At 38.7% G+C, this 9,788-nt stretch overlaps 1 long non-coding RNA gene across 1 annotated transcript in view; it reads left to right on the forward strand.

Annotated features, from left to right (window-relative positions):
- The window catches only part of LOC139792276 (uncharacterized), a 77,924-nt gene extending 76,144 nt beyond the window's left edge, over positions 1-1,780 (forward strand). Inside the window, exon 6 of the long non-coding RNA XR_011724201.1 lies at positions 1,151-1,780. This is a non-coding gene — a long non-coding RNA (uncharacterized lncRNA). The remainder of the gene's footprint in view (positions 1-1,150) is intronic.
- The last annotated feature ends 8,008 nt before the right edge of the window (positions 1,781-9,788 follow it).

A 9,788-nucleotide genomic window follows, 5' to 3' on the forward strand; every position in this document is an offset into this window, starting at 1 on the left:
CCCTCTCTCAAGACCTCCTATACATATTTTAAGAATTATGAGGCCTATCCTGACGTAATTTATGCAAGGTGATTGCAGTTGTGAGGTCTATGACTCACAGGTCCAAAAAGATCAGAGTTTGAAAAATGTACTATAAGACATAAGATTATAAGAGTGTTAAGCTTAAGTTTCATCATAAATGTTGCAGACCTATGTTATATTTAGGTACAAAAGGTATTTAGGTACAAAGGTACATTAGGTACAAAGGAGTCACCCCTCCTCCTCATTCACCTCAAAAAATAATAGGGTTTAAAATTCCAGCATAGAGCAATTTCAGAGATTCGTGTAATGCAGAACTCTGTAGCTCAGGGCTTTTAGCCAGGAAATTCTGCAAATTTGTCCACAGATTAAGTGGTGCCATGCAACCCAATCACATTAGAGATTTATTTTGAATGCTTGCACTTGGCAACGTCTCCAGCTGAAGATGTATTTTTTGGCTCCTACAGAGTTTGTACTAGAAAAACATTTTGGCACAATGGGCATCTACTGTTTAATCTCTTAAAAGGGAAGGGAAATAAAATCCCTTTAATTGTTCTTACGTACATGTCTTAAAAGGCTTACGAGTACTTTTTATAACAAGAACTAAAGCCTGAACTAACTTCCAGGATCTTTCTTGATCACAGGTGAGGATGCAGAAAGACTGTAGTAAAATTGCATCAGAATACAGGCTTACTGTCTGGCATTGCTATTTATGGGTTAAGCCATTGCTATTCATGGCAGCCAAGATGATTTAAAGCTTGTTTGAGGATGTGTGCACACATCCAGCAACTAGCTGGTCAGGTGTTGATAAACATAGCCTTAGCAAAGCAAAGTATGGACTGAAAAATTAATCTGAAAATTTGGGCAAATATAAAGATGGTTATGCTGCACTGAACTCTGAGGTTTCACAGCTGACGTTTTAGCTGTGTGATTTAAATTTCTATCTAGACATAAGGAGTAAAAAAATTCCGACGAATCTTTGTTCAAAGTATGTGATGAATTCAAACAATAGGAGTGAAATGGGGGATGGGGGTATTATTGGACCTGTTTCATCAACAAAACCAAACTGCTGAGTTTCGGTGATACTCATGCTCCTAGCAAAATCTCTACCTTCTCTGATTTCTTGTTGCAGTTGCTGAGAGGTATTTGGAAAGTGTTCCTAGACTGAAGTTTTTCATGAGAAATTTCAGAGGAGACTTTAGACGTGCTCTTCCTTAATAGACTGGATCCATGGACTGAAAAACAACCTTGAAAACATGGAATAATAGTGCCTGCTTGCTTCAACAGACCCACCCATGATTGTGTGCTTTAATTTTTCAACAAGATGTGGAGGTAGGGCCTGAGGAAACCCATAAAAAATGTTTGGTTTGGCTTTCTGGCAGTTTTCCCCAGCTAGAGCACATGAAAAGCACTAAGGATGCAAGATCCTGCTAAGTTTCCATAGAGTGCCTGACTCGAACACCACGGAACATTCTGTACATCCCTAAGTGAAGGATCATATTGCTCCTCTCACCCTGGGGACAGCAACAAGCAGCAGCAACAGCAGCAGTGGCAGGTCATCAACTGGAAACTGGAAACCTGCCAGATTTTAATTAGTTGCTCTCTACTTCATAGTAGTCCTACTTAAAATCCTATATAATGTGAGGTCAGGTTTGCTGTACAAGCTCAGATAATGCCAAGCCAATTTTTTAATAATTTAATTAGCTAGAAACACCTTTTTAGATGGAATAAATATAATTTCCTCATTAAAATCATGGAGTATAATGTAAAACCTGGTTCTGTTCTTTCCTATTCTTAATCATTGTCCAGATGAACAAAAGCATTTCCCAACTGACACTGGATTCAAGAGACCCTTTGTTTTTTAACTAAAGAAAACTCATTTCTCATATAAACTCTCAAAATAAACTCAGATTTGCCCTCAAATTCCATGAAGACAATCTTTCAGATACAAGAAACAAATTCTCATTCCTCTTACACCCTATGCAAAAGTATTTCAGTCACTTCAGTTGTCAGTGATTTCAACCACAGTGGTTTGTGAGCAATCACTGGATGCATTTTAAGACAATATAATGCAAAACTAAGTGTACACAAGACCTTAAAGAAAAGGATATCAAGGGCATCAGTGGCTTATCATAATTTCACAAACTGTTGCAGAGCTGTGTAAGGGAGATTAAGTGTTACTTGGTCACACAGCAAATCAGTTTCTGTTCAAGGAGCAGGACATGTTTCTCCTCACTGCTAATCCAATAGCACGGAGGCAAATGTTGTACTCTTCTGGATCTAAAATGAAGATTTCTCACATCTGGTTCCTTCCACACTTCCACCATTATACCACTCCATTGATTGTTCAGGATGCTGGGTTAAAATGTGTTCCTTGCTGTGGCATTAAAAAATAAAGGAAAAAAACCCCAAAACACATCAAAACAAACAAACAACCCAAACCCAACCAAACAAAAAAATCAAATAGTAATTTACAGTGGGTGGTTTCACACTAATACAAATTAATAAGGATCTTCTGTAAATATGCTGCAGTATATTATGTAATATAATATAATCCTGGTAATGTGATCCCTTGCTGCAGGTCTCTGCTATTAAATCATTGCCAAAAGGTGGGGAAAAACTGCCAGACTTACGTGCAAATTATGAAGTGTGTAGATTCACAAGATTCTGCCCTATTGACAAAAGTAAACTGATTTAGATAGCTGATTTTTAAAAAATACATTTATTTTACCTTGCAGGCATCATCCATTTGGGCAGGAAATTAAATTTTCAGCCAGTGATCTTTTTCACAACACCTCTTAAAATGATTTTTTTTTTTTATTTTTTTTTTTTTTCTGGAATGCGAGCAAGAATAGCTCTGCATGAACAAACACCAGGAATAAACTTGCAATATCTTACGATACCCCAAATATTTCAGTAGTTGTAAAGCACACAACCCCTTGGAATTCAGTGAGAATTCCAAGTCCCAACTAACAAAACAGCACAAGCACAGAGCTTCATGCAGCCTCACCCCAACCAGGCAAGCGGCCAGACTTTCAAGAACTACCTCAAGCTGCCATAGATATTCCACCTCTCAGCCTGGACCACTGGATCATCCTTCCTCTCCAGTGGAAACTGTTCTAATGGGATATCTTGGGAGTTTCCTCTTGACACTCTTTAATTCCATTCCTCTCTACAAGATCCACTTCATTCACCCACTCTGGGGAAAAGGGAGGAGCTTGAGGTTTCCCAGTCTTATTACAGATATAGTTTTTCAAACTTAGACCAGTCAGACTTATTTATCTAACCCACTACTACATCTTAGCAACCATGACATGTAGCATGAGTATTGTCACTGATGAACGAGAGTAGTAAATTGGGAGGAAAGGGAGCTTGTTACTTTTTCCTGATGTGTTCTCAGATAGAAGCCAAATAGCAGCAGTTCTGCACCTAGAAATACCACACCAAACAACACTCCTAGCTCAGCAGCAGCTCAGCTCTGCACTCAGCATAAAGGATATTTCTCTCTGCACAGGTTATGTCTCAGTTTTGTAGCAGACACATTCTCTGGAAAGAGTTGACATTATTTTTCCAACGAAAAGTAACCAAATGGAATATGCTTGTGGAAAGTCATTCTAGTGAAATTCAGTGCCCCCCCCCAGCCCCTTGCCATTAGCCATAAAACTGTACAGTTTGGTAAATGCTGTCAGTTGTTTATTTTAGAAAAAGAAATAGTCTTCCACAAGTCATTTGTAAAACCAAGACTCAGTTCAGATTCCAAAATTTGTGGTAAGTTTTTTGGTATTTATTTCCACATTTCCCATAAAATCTTTGAGACTTCCTTTTATTTCTTAATAGGGAAATTTTTGAAAACTCACCATACAAGACCTTAAACGTGTTGATACCTTAAGAAAGGGAAAGGGAATGTAAACACTGACAAATGACAACGCTCTGCAAGCTAAGTGAGAAAGCAGCTACACCATGTTTTAAGTATCAATCCCAAGAGAGTTTTCACTTGTTCCACTGAGAAAAATAGATTTCCTCATCATCCTTTCTTAGTTTTCTGCCAAGAGGATTCTTTTCATACTAGAAATTGACCTTTGTTTTTCTTTTATAGTGTATAGGGTACTGTAAACCCACCTATATTTAGTATCCTGAATTAGTCTGTATTTAAGGCAAGAAACTCTAGTGTCTTGAGAAGGGTTTACATTTTTTCTTTTTACTTGGCAGAGTCCAAAATATATAAGTACTTCTTAGAATTAGTTTTATTAACAAGTAAGACTTGCTAACACACATGACAACACATCTGAACTGATGCTGATTATGCCATGGGGTGACCAGAAATTTTTAGATACATAAAACAAGCCTAAAACAAACTTAAAAATCTGACAGAAGACAGAGAAAATGAAAGGTATAAAATGGCCAGCGGGCCAAGAATGAGAAAAAATGGATACCTCTACACTGGTGAATTAGGCATGCTGGAATGACCCTGGCTGCTGTAAACTACTGGCATGATCTGGCCCACAACCATATAAATAAATCCTTAAACCCTGCAAGCAGGGGACTGTATGCAACTCACAATTTGGAAATGGTCACTGGTGTGTTCTGGCTTTTGCACTGTGCCCAGAACTGTCTGGGAGTACCAAGGAGCCCAGGCCTAAATCCATGCAGGGAAAGCTGTAGTTACAGTACAGTTGATCCAGTCCCAGCACCCAGGAATGTCAGCTTGGCTTTTTTGCAGCCAGTGCACACAGATCATCAATAAGAGGTGCACAATGTCACCCTTCTGCTTCTGCTGAACAGTAACAACCTTCCAGAGACACAGCCCACTTGATTACCAGCTCTGTATTTTCTCTTTATTTAGTATATTCAGGGAAAAGTGCAAATCAATGGAAAGTTGTCCCCTGAATTGATGGAATTGTTGGAAAGGAAGCAGTAAACAAAGGAAGCAGAATTGAAATGTGAGTTAAAGATGCCACTTTTCAGTTTTCTCCAGGGCTGCCCTGGAAAAGGTTATTTTTAGGATTACCTTTGTAGTCCTATGTAGTACTTGCATTCCTTTGCTGTCTGTACAGTTGTATTTTAAATGTGTATGTATAAAAACAAAATGCAGGTTTCTTAGGCATTCCTTTGCACTTAAGGTCATGAGTTTTCTTAGCTATCTCCAGAGCATGTTTGATTTGGGATTATTATAGGATGCGAGTAAAAATACCTTTTTTCTTTTAAACTTCTATTATAAAGCAGGTTCAGCAAAAGTCATTTTACTGGTTAGGAGAAAAAAAAAAAAAAAAAAGTAATGATGGATTTTAACTTATGGTCATGTCATTAGGAATATACATTTCAGGGCTGCAACCTTACAGCTGCAAAATATAGAACTAGTTTTACTTCACAAGCAATTGTCCAAACATTTTCTTTCATTTTGATCCAAATAGTTTCACACCCACTGAGTTAGACTTTGACTTTCAGGTTTGAGCAAACTGAAAAATTCAGTCAGCTCCTCAGCTAAAGTAAATTGGTGGAGCTCCACAGTGGAACAAAGTATTGACTTCAATGGAGCTACACCGATTAGCACCGGGTGAGGATTTGATCCTGATCAAATTGAAACTCAATTGAAATTGCTGTGCTTCACCTGGTGTTTATTCACACCTCACATCAAAACCATGCAAAGTAGAATATTGCATGATTCTGATCCAAAGCCACACACCATATATGCCTAAAATTGAGTTCAGGTCACTCAGGAGTTCCACAACACTAAGCAAATCTTTTGATAAATATGGTTTGCGTTACTAGTTTGTAACAAAACTCCACACCAGGTGACTTTTGTGTGGTCTGGTGTTTCATTGTGAACATTTTGCACTGCTCTAATGAAACATTATTTCTAAGACATCTAGGGGATAAAAAAATTTCTATTCAATGTTCTAGCCACAAGTTCTGCAATAGGCACACAAACTGTGACAACATTAGGTTCCTTATGTATAAAATTTGAAACCTAATTCCATACTATGGCATCTGTATAGTGCTCGTGTGGTCTTCTAGAGTTTCTGTGCAATAGACTGCAGCTCTCATTATCAGTAGAATTGCAAATCAAACCACTTTGCCTTTGGTCTTTACATAACCTGGGATTTCACCAGATATTGTAAAGGGGATTGAGACTAGCTTTTAGGTATTTATGCAAAAAAAGTACCTGAAAGTACAGGGGTTCGATCCAGGATAAGCACTGGGATCTTTGGAAAGGGGTAGGAAAGGTGCTATGTGTAGAGCTCACCCACTATCATCCAAGAAGTCACACACTGAGAGGAACCCCTTCGTTCTCTCTGGAGCTTGGTTGGAAGTCACAGATCTGGGCATGTGGAAGCCTGGAACATAAGGTTGCTTAACCTAGACAAAAATATTTGCATGGGCTCACACATTTCTTGTGTGCACATGAGTCTTCTACCTTATCTTTCCCATGCAGGAAAGGTGTATGCCACATGTGCAGTGCACCCAGATGCCTTCAAGAAGCTTTGAACTTATTGCATTTACTCAAGAAAGCTGATTTGTGAATGTGGGGTAGTTTTCATAGACACAAGAAAAATGCCCATCTGGGATTCTTGGATTGCAAAGTTTTCAGGTAGGAAAAGAAGATATATCAAGGGAAACTGAGACAAAAGCAAGTCTTATGCTAGTGAGGCTTGCAACATTGCTTTCATATTCTTCCACTGTGTTTAGTAGAAATGGAAAAAGATAAGTACTCCTATCCATATGAGTCCACAGTATGGTGGCCAGCAATAAATCCCTTCAGGTGAGGTGAATATAGTATGTGTGTGCTTCCCCATGGAGGAATGCTCTAAGATATAGGTTCCTATATGCAGGCATCCTATGCTGAGCCTTTCAGAAGAGATGACAGAGGAATGTATTATTAGAGACTTCTGTTAAAGCTTTGGAGAAAGATGAGTACCCACTTGCTCAGAGTTAGGCAGGTGCAGCTATACCAGACAACAAAAATTCTAATCTCAAGGAATAATTAAAGGTTACAGTGAGAGGCCACCTGAACCTGGGCAACTGTAGAGTTAGATGGCACAAAGGAAGAGAGAGTCTCCTGGTTTCCGTTGAAAAAATTCCCTAATCTTTTACTGAATATAGCCTATGATCCATTATCTAAGATTTAGGAAGAGCTAAAAAACAACAACTTCAACAAGGGAGCTTCTTACACTCCTGAATTTTTGTTACTGTGCCATTTCAAAAATGCCACTCCTCAGTATGTCTGAGCCATCCAGGATCTGCCTGTGCCTACACCTCACTAAGCCGCTTCAGCTCAGCATTGCTTTCTAAAACACATACTCTTGCAAAAGACTTAACTCCTCATAAGGCACAGAACCAAAACCATCTTCTTAAAAGTCCTTTTTGTGAGACAAAGTGTTATGTTTTACATGTAGTGCAATGTTGATATCACTCCCAAAGTTCCAGACACCTGAGGAGAACTCTTTCCTAATCTGCGAAACTTTGAATTTATGTACTACATCTTTTAGCAAAGTGACAAGCTAAGAAAATTCTACACATTCCTACATCTTCATTTAAAGATGTATGACCATGAGATTCATCAGAACAGGTCACCAAACAGCTGTCTTACACTCCAGCCTCCAGACAAGATAAACTCCCAGGAAAGGGCAAACCAAGTGAGTGAGACCATAGACTTCTCTCCGATGCCTTTCTGATAACCCCATGTGTCTCCTTTACTGGGATTTTCAGATCTGCTCTCTTGTATCTTTGAGAATCTTGTCTTTAGCACCTAATTTCCACTGCATCCTGGCATTCAGTGAATTTAAATGTAATCCTGGTTTATATGCTGCTTGGTTCCATGTTATTACAATACTTTGAAAATCTCCAGTGAAAATCTGACCATCAAATCAAGCTGTAAATTAGATAGTTATGATTAGCATTTTTCTATAGGGAAATAGCGTGCTTCTTTACTCGGTATAAAGGCTTACTGCTGGCATGATTCTTTACAGATGAAGACAAGAATATATTATATTCAACAACAGTACTGATGCCTGAACAAAACATAACAATATGTCACTCATTTCTCATGGAAGAATCTCATGCCTCTTTGGGTTGTAGCCATGCTGGTACTTGACTCTAACTCCCTTGTTTTTAACAGAAGAAAGTGATTCAGGATCTGAGAGACAAGAAAAAATAGCTAAACTTTCTCCATTGAAATCTCAAAGTGTGAGAGAACACTTCCTCCCTCCCTTGGGAAAATAACTCATGTTATTGCCAGCACCTAAACCAACATCTTCTGCTGTAGACTAGTGTAAAATACTTCTCTGGGTCAAAATTATTTGATGAAAATACTAATTTCTAAAGGCTTTCTATTTTGGGTCATCAGTGTGTCCATTTAGAGAATAGGAAGGCCCTAAAAGTTTTGCATAGCACAGTGTTTAATTTTACTTAAGCTACCATCCCTTCCCAGTCCCATAAAAAGGTTTACATACAATAGATCAAGGAGACCATAAACTAAAGACAAAGACCTACACAATGCTCTTGAGGTAATCCTTTGTGCTCTGCACATACCAATGCTGCATAATATTTGAGGAAAAGCACAATAAACTATTTCAGACATCTGTTTTTAAGGTTGCAGAACACTACAATGTAAAAAGCAGACGCTACAGAGCACATTTCCACCAACTTCAAATGAGCCTGGGTATTCAGTGGAGAGCACCAAACTCAGTGACTGCTCTCCCAAGTGACTACAATAATATGATGTTAAATAAGGAAGATCCTCACACTGACAGTATGTTGTACTGTCATAATTTCTTTGCTCACAATATGATGAAATAGGTGGTAAGCAGAGTTTGACAACTGCCCATTTGCCTTATCACGTTTGCTGTTAATTACACTACTAGGTACAGTATCAGATTTCAGTACTCTCTTTCAAAGAGCACAGCATCTGCTTATTAGAATTTACACTGTTTTTTCTCACGTCAACAGACAGCATAAATTCTAAATACAACGCTTGCTATAGATCTGTGATTTCTTCCAAAATACTAAATACTTTATAAAAAAAATAAAAAATCAGGGATCAAGCCACAATGAAGCTGACACAAAGCAGCTTTCAGGCAGCTGCTCAGTGTTCCTCCTTCTGCCTTGTTTTCTTTTCCCCAAATGAAAGGAAACAAAGAGTCCTGTTTGCTCTCCAAGCCTCCTGCCCATAGCACAGCATCCTCCATTGCAAGCCAAAAAGCACAGCATCTGTCAGCAAAGGAGCTTGGCTTTGGTGGAAGCATATTAAAAAGCATATTGCACTTTTTTCTTTTTAATTATCAGAGAAAAACTTCCACTGTTTTTGCTTATGTTAAAAATTGTCATTAAACAGATGCTAGCAAGCTATCATGGGAAACTAAGGCTCTGCATGCTGTGGTCTTTCACCTGAGGATAATAGCATTTGACTGCAGCTTCAGTGATAATGCTTCAAATCTTGGCTTGATTTGGCCTTGTGCTGGGGCAGTTAAGTGTAAATAGAATAGAATGAGCCCCGGTCATGGTAATGCCCTGTGTAGTTTGGTAGTGACTAAGAATGTGCTTCACAGACTGTTTTCAGAGCTCATCATCTGGACAAAGGACTTGGGACTTTACAGAAGACTGCAGTATCAGTTTTGCTCTGAGAGCACGCTTAATCAATCCATATTCTGATACCAGTAGCCATTGTGGGGATGGATTTGGCTGCTGCCCTGTTCCCCACCTTTCCTCTCATGTTCATATTTCTGGTGAGTAGCAGCTTGAAGGCAATAGCAGTATATAAAAGCCTTCTGAAC

Source organism: Heliangelus exortis, chromosome 2, assembly GCF_036169615.1.
Source record: "Heliangelus exortis chromosome 2, bHelExo1.hap1, whole genome shotgun sequence".
Lineage (NCBI taxonomy): Eukaryota > Metazoa > Chordata > Aves > Apodiformes > Trochilidae > Heliangelus > Heliangelus exortis.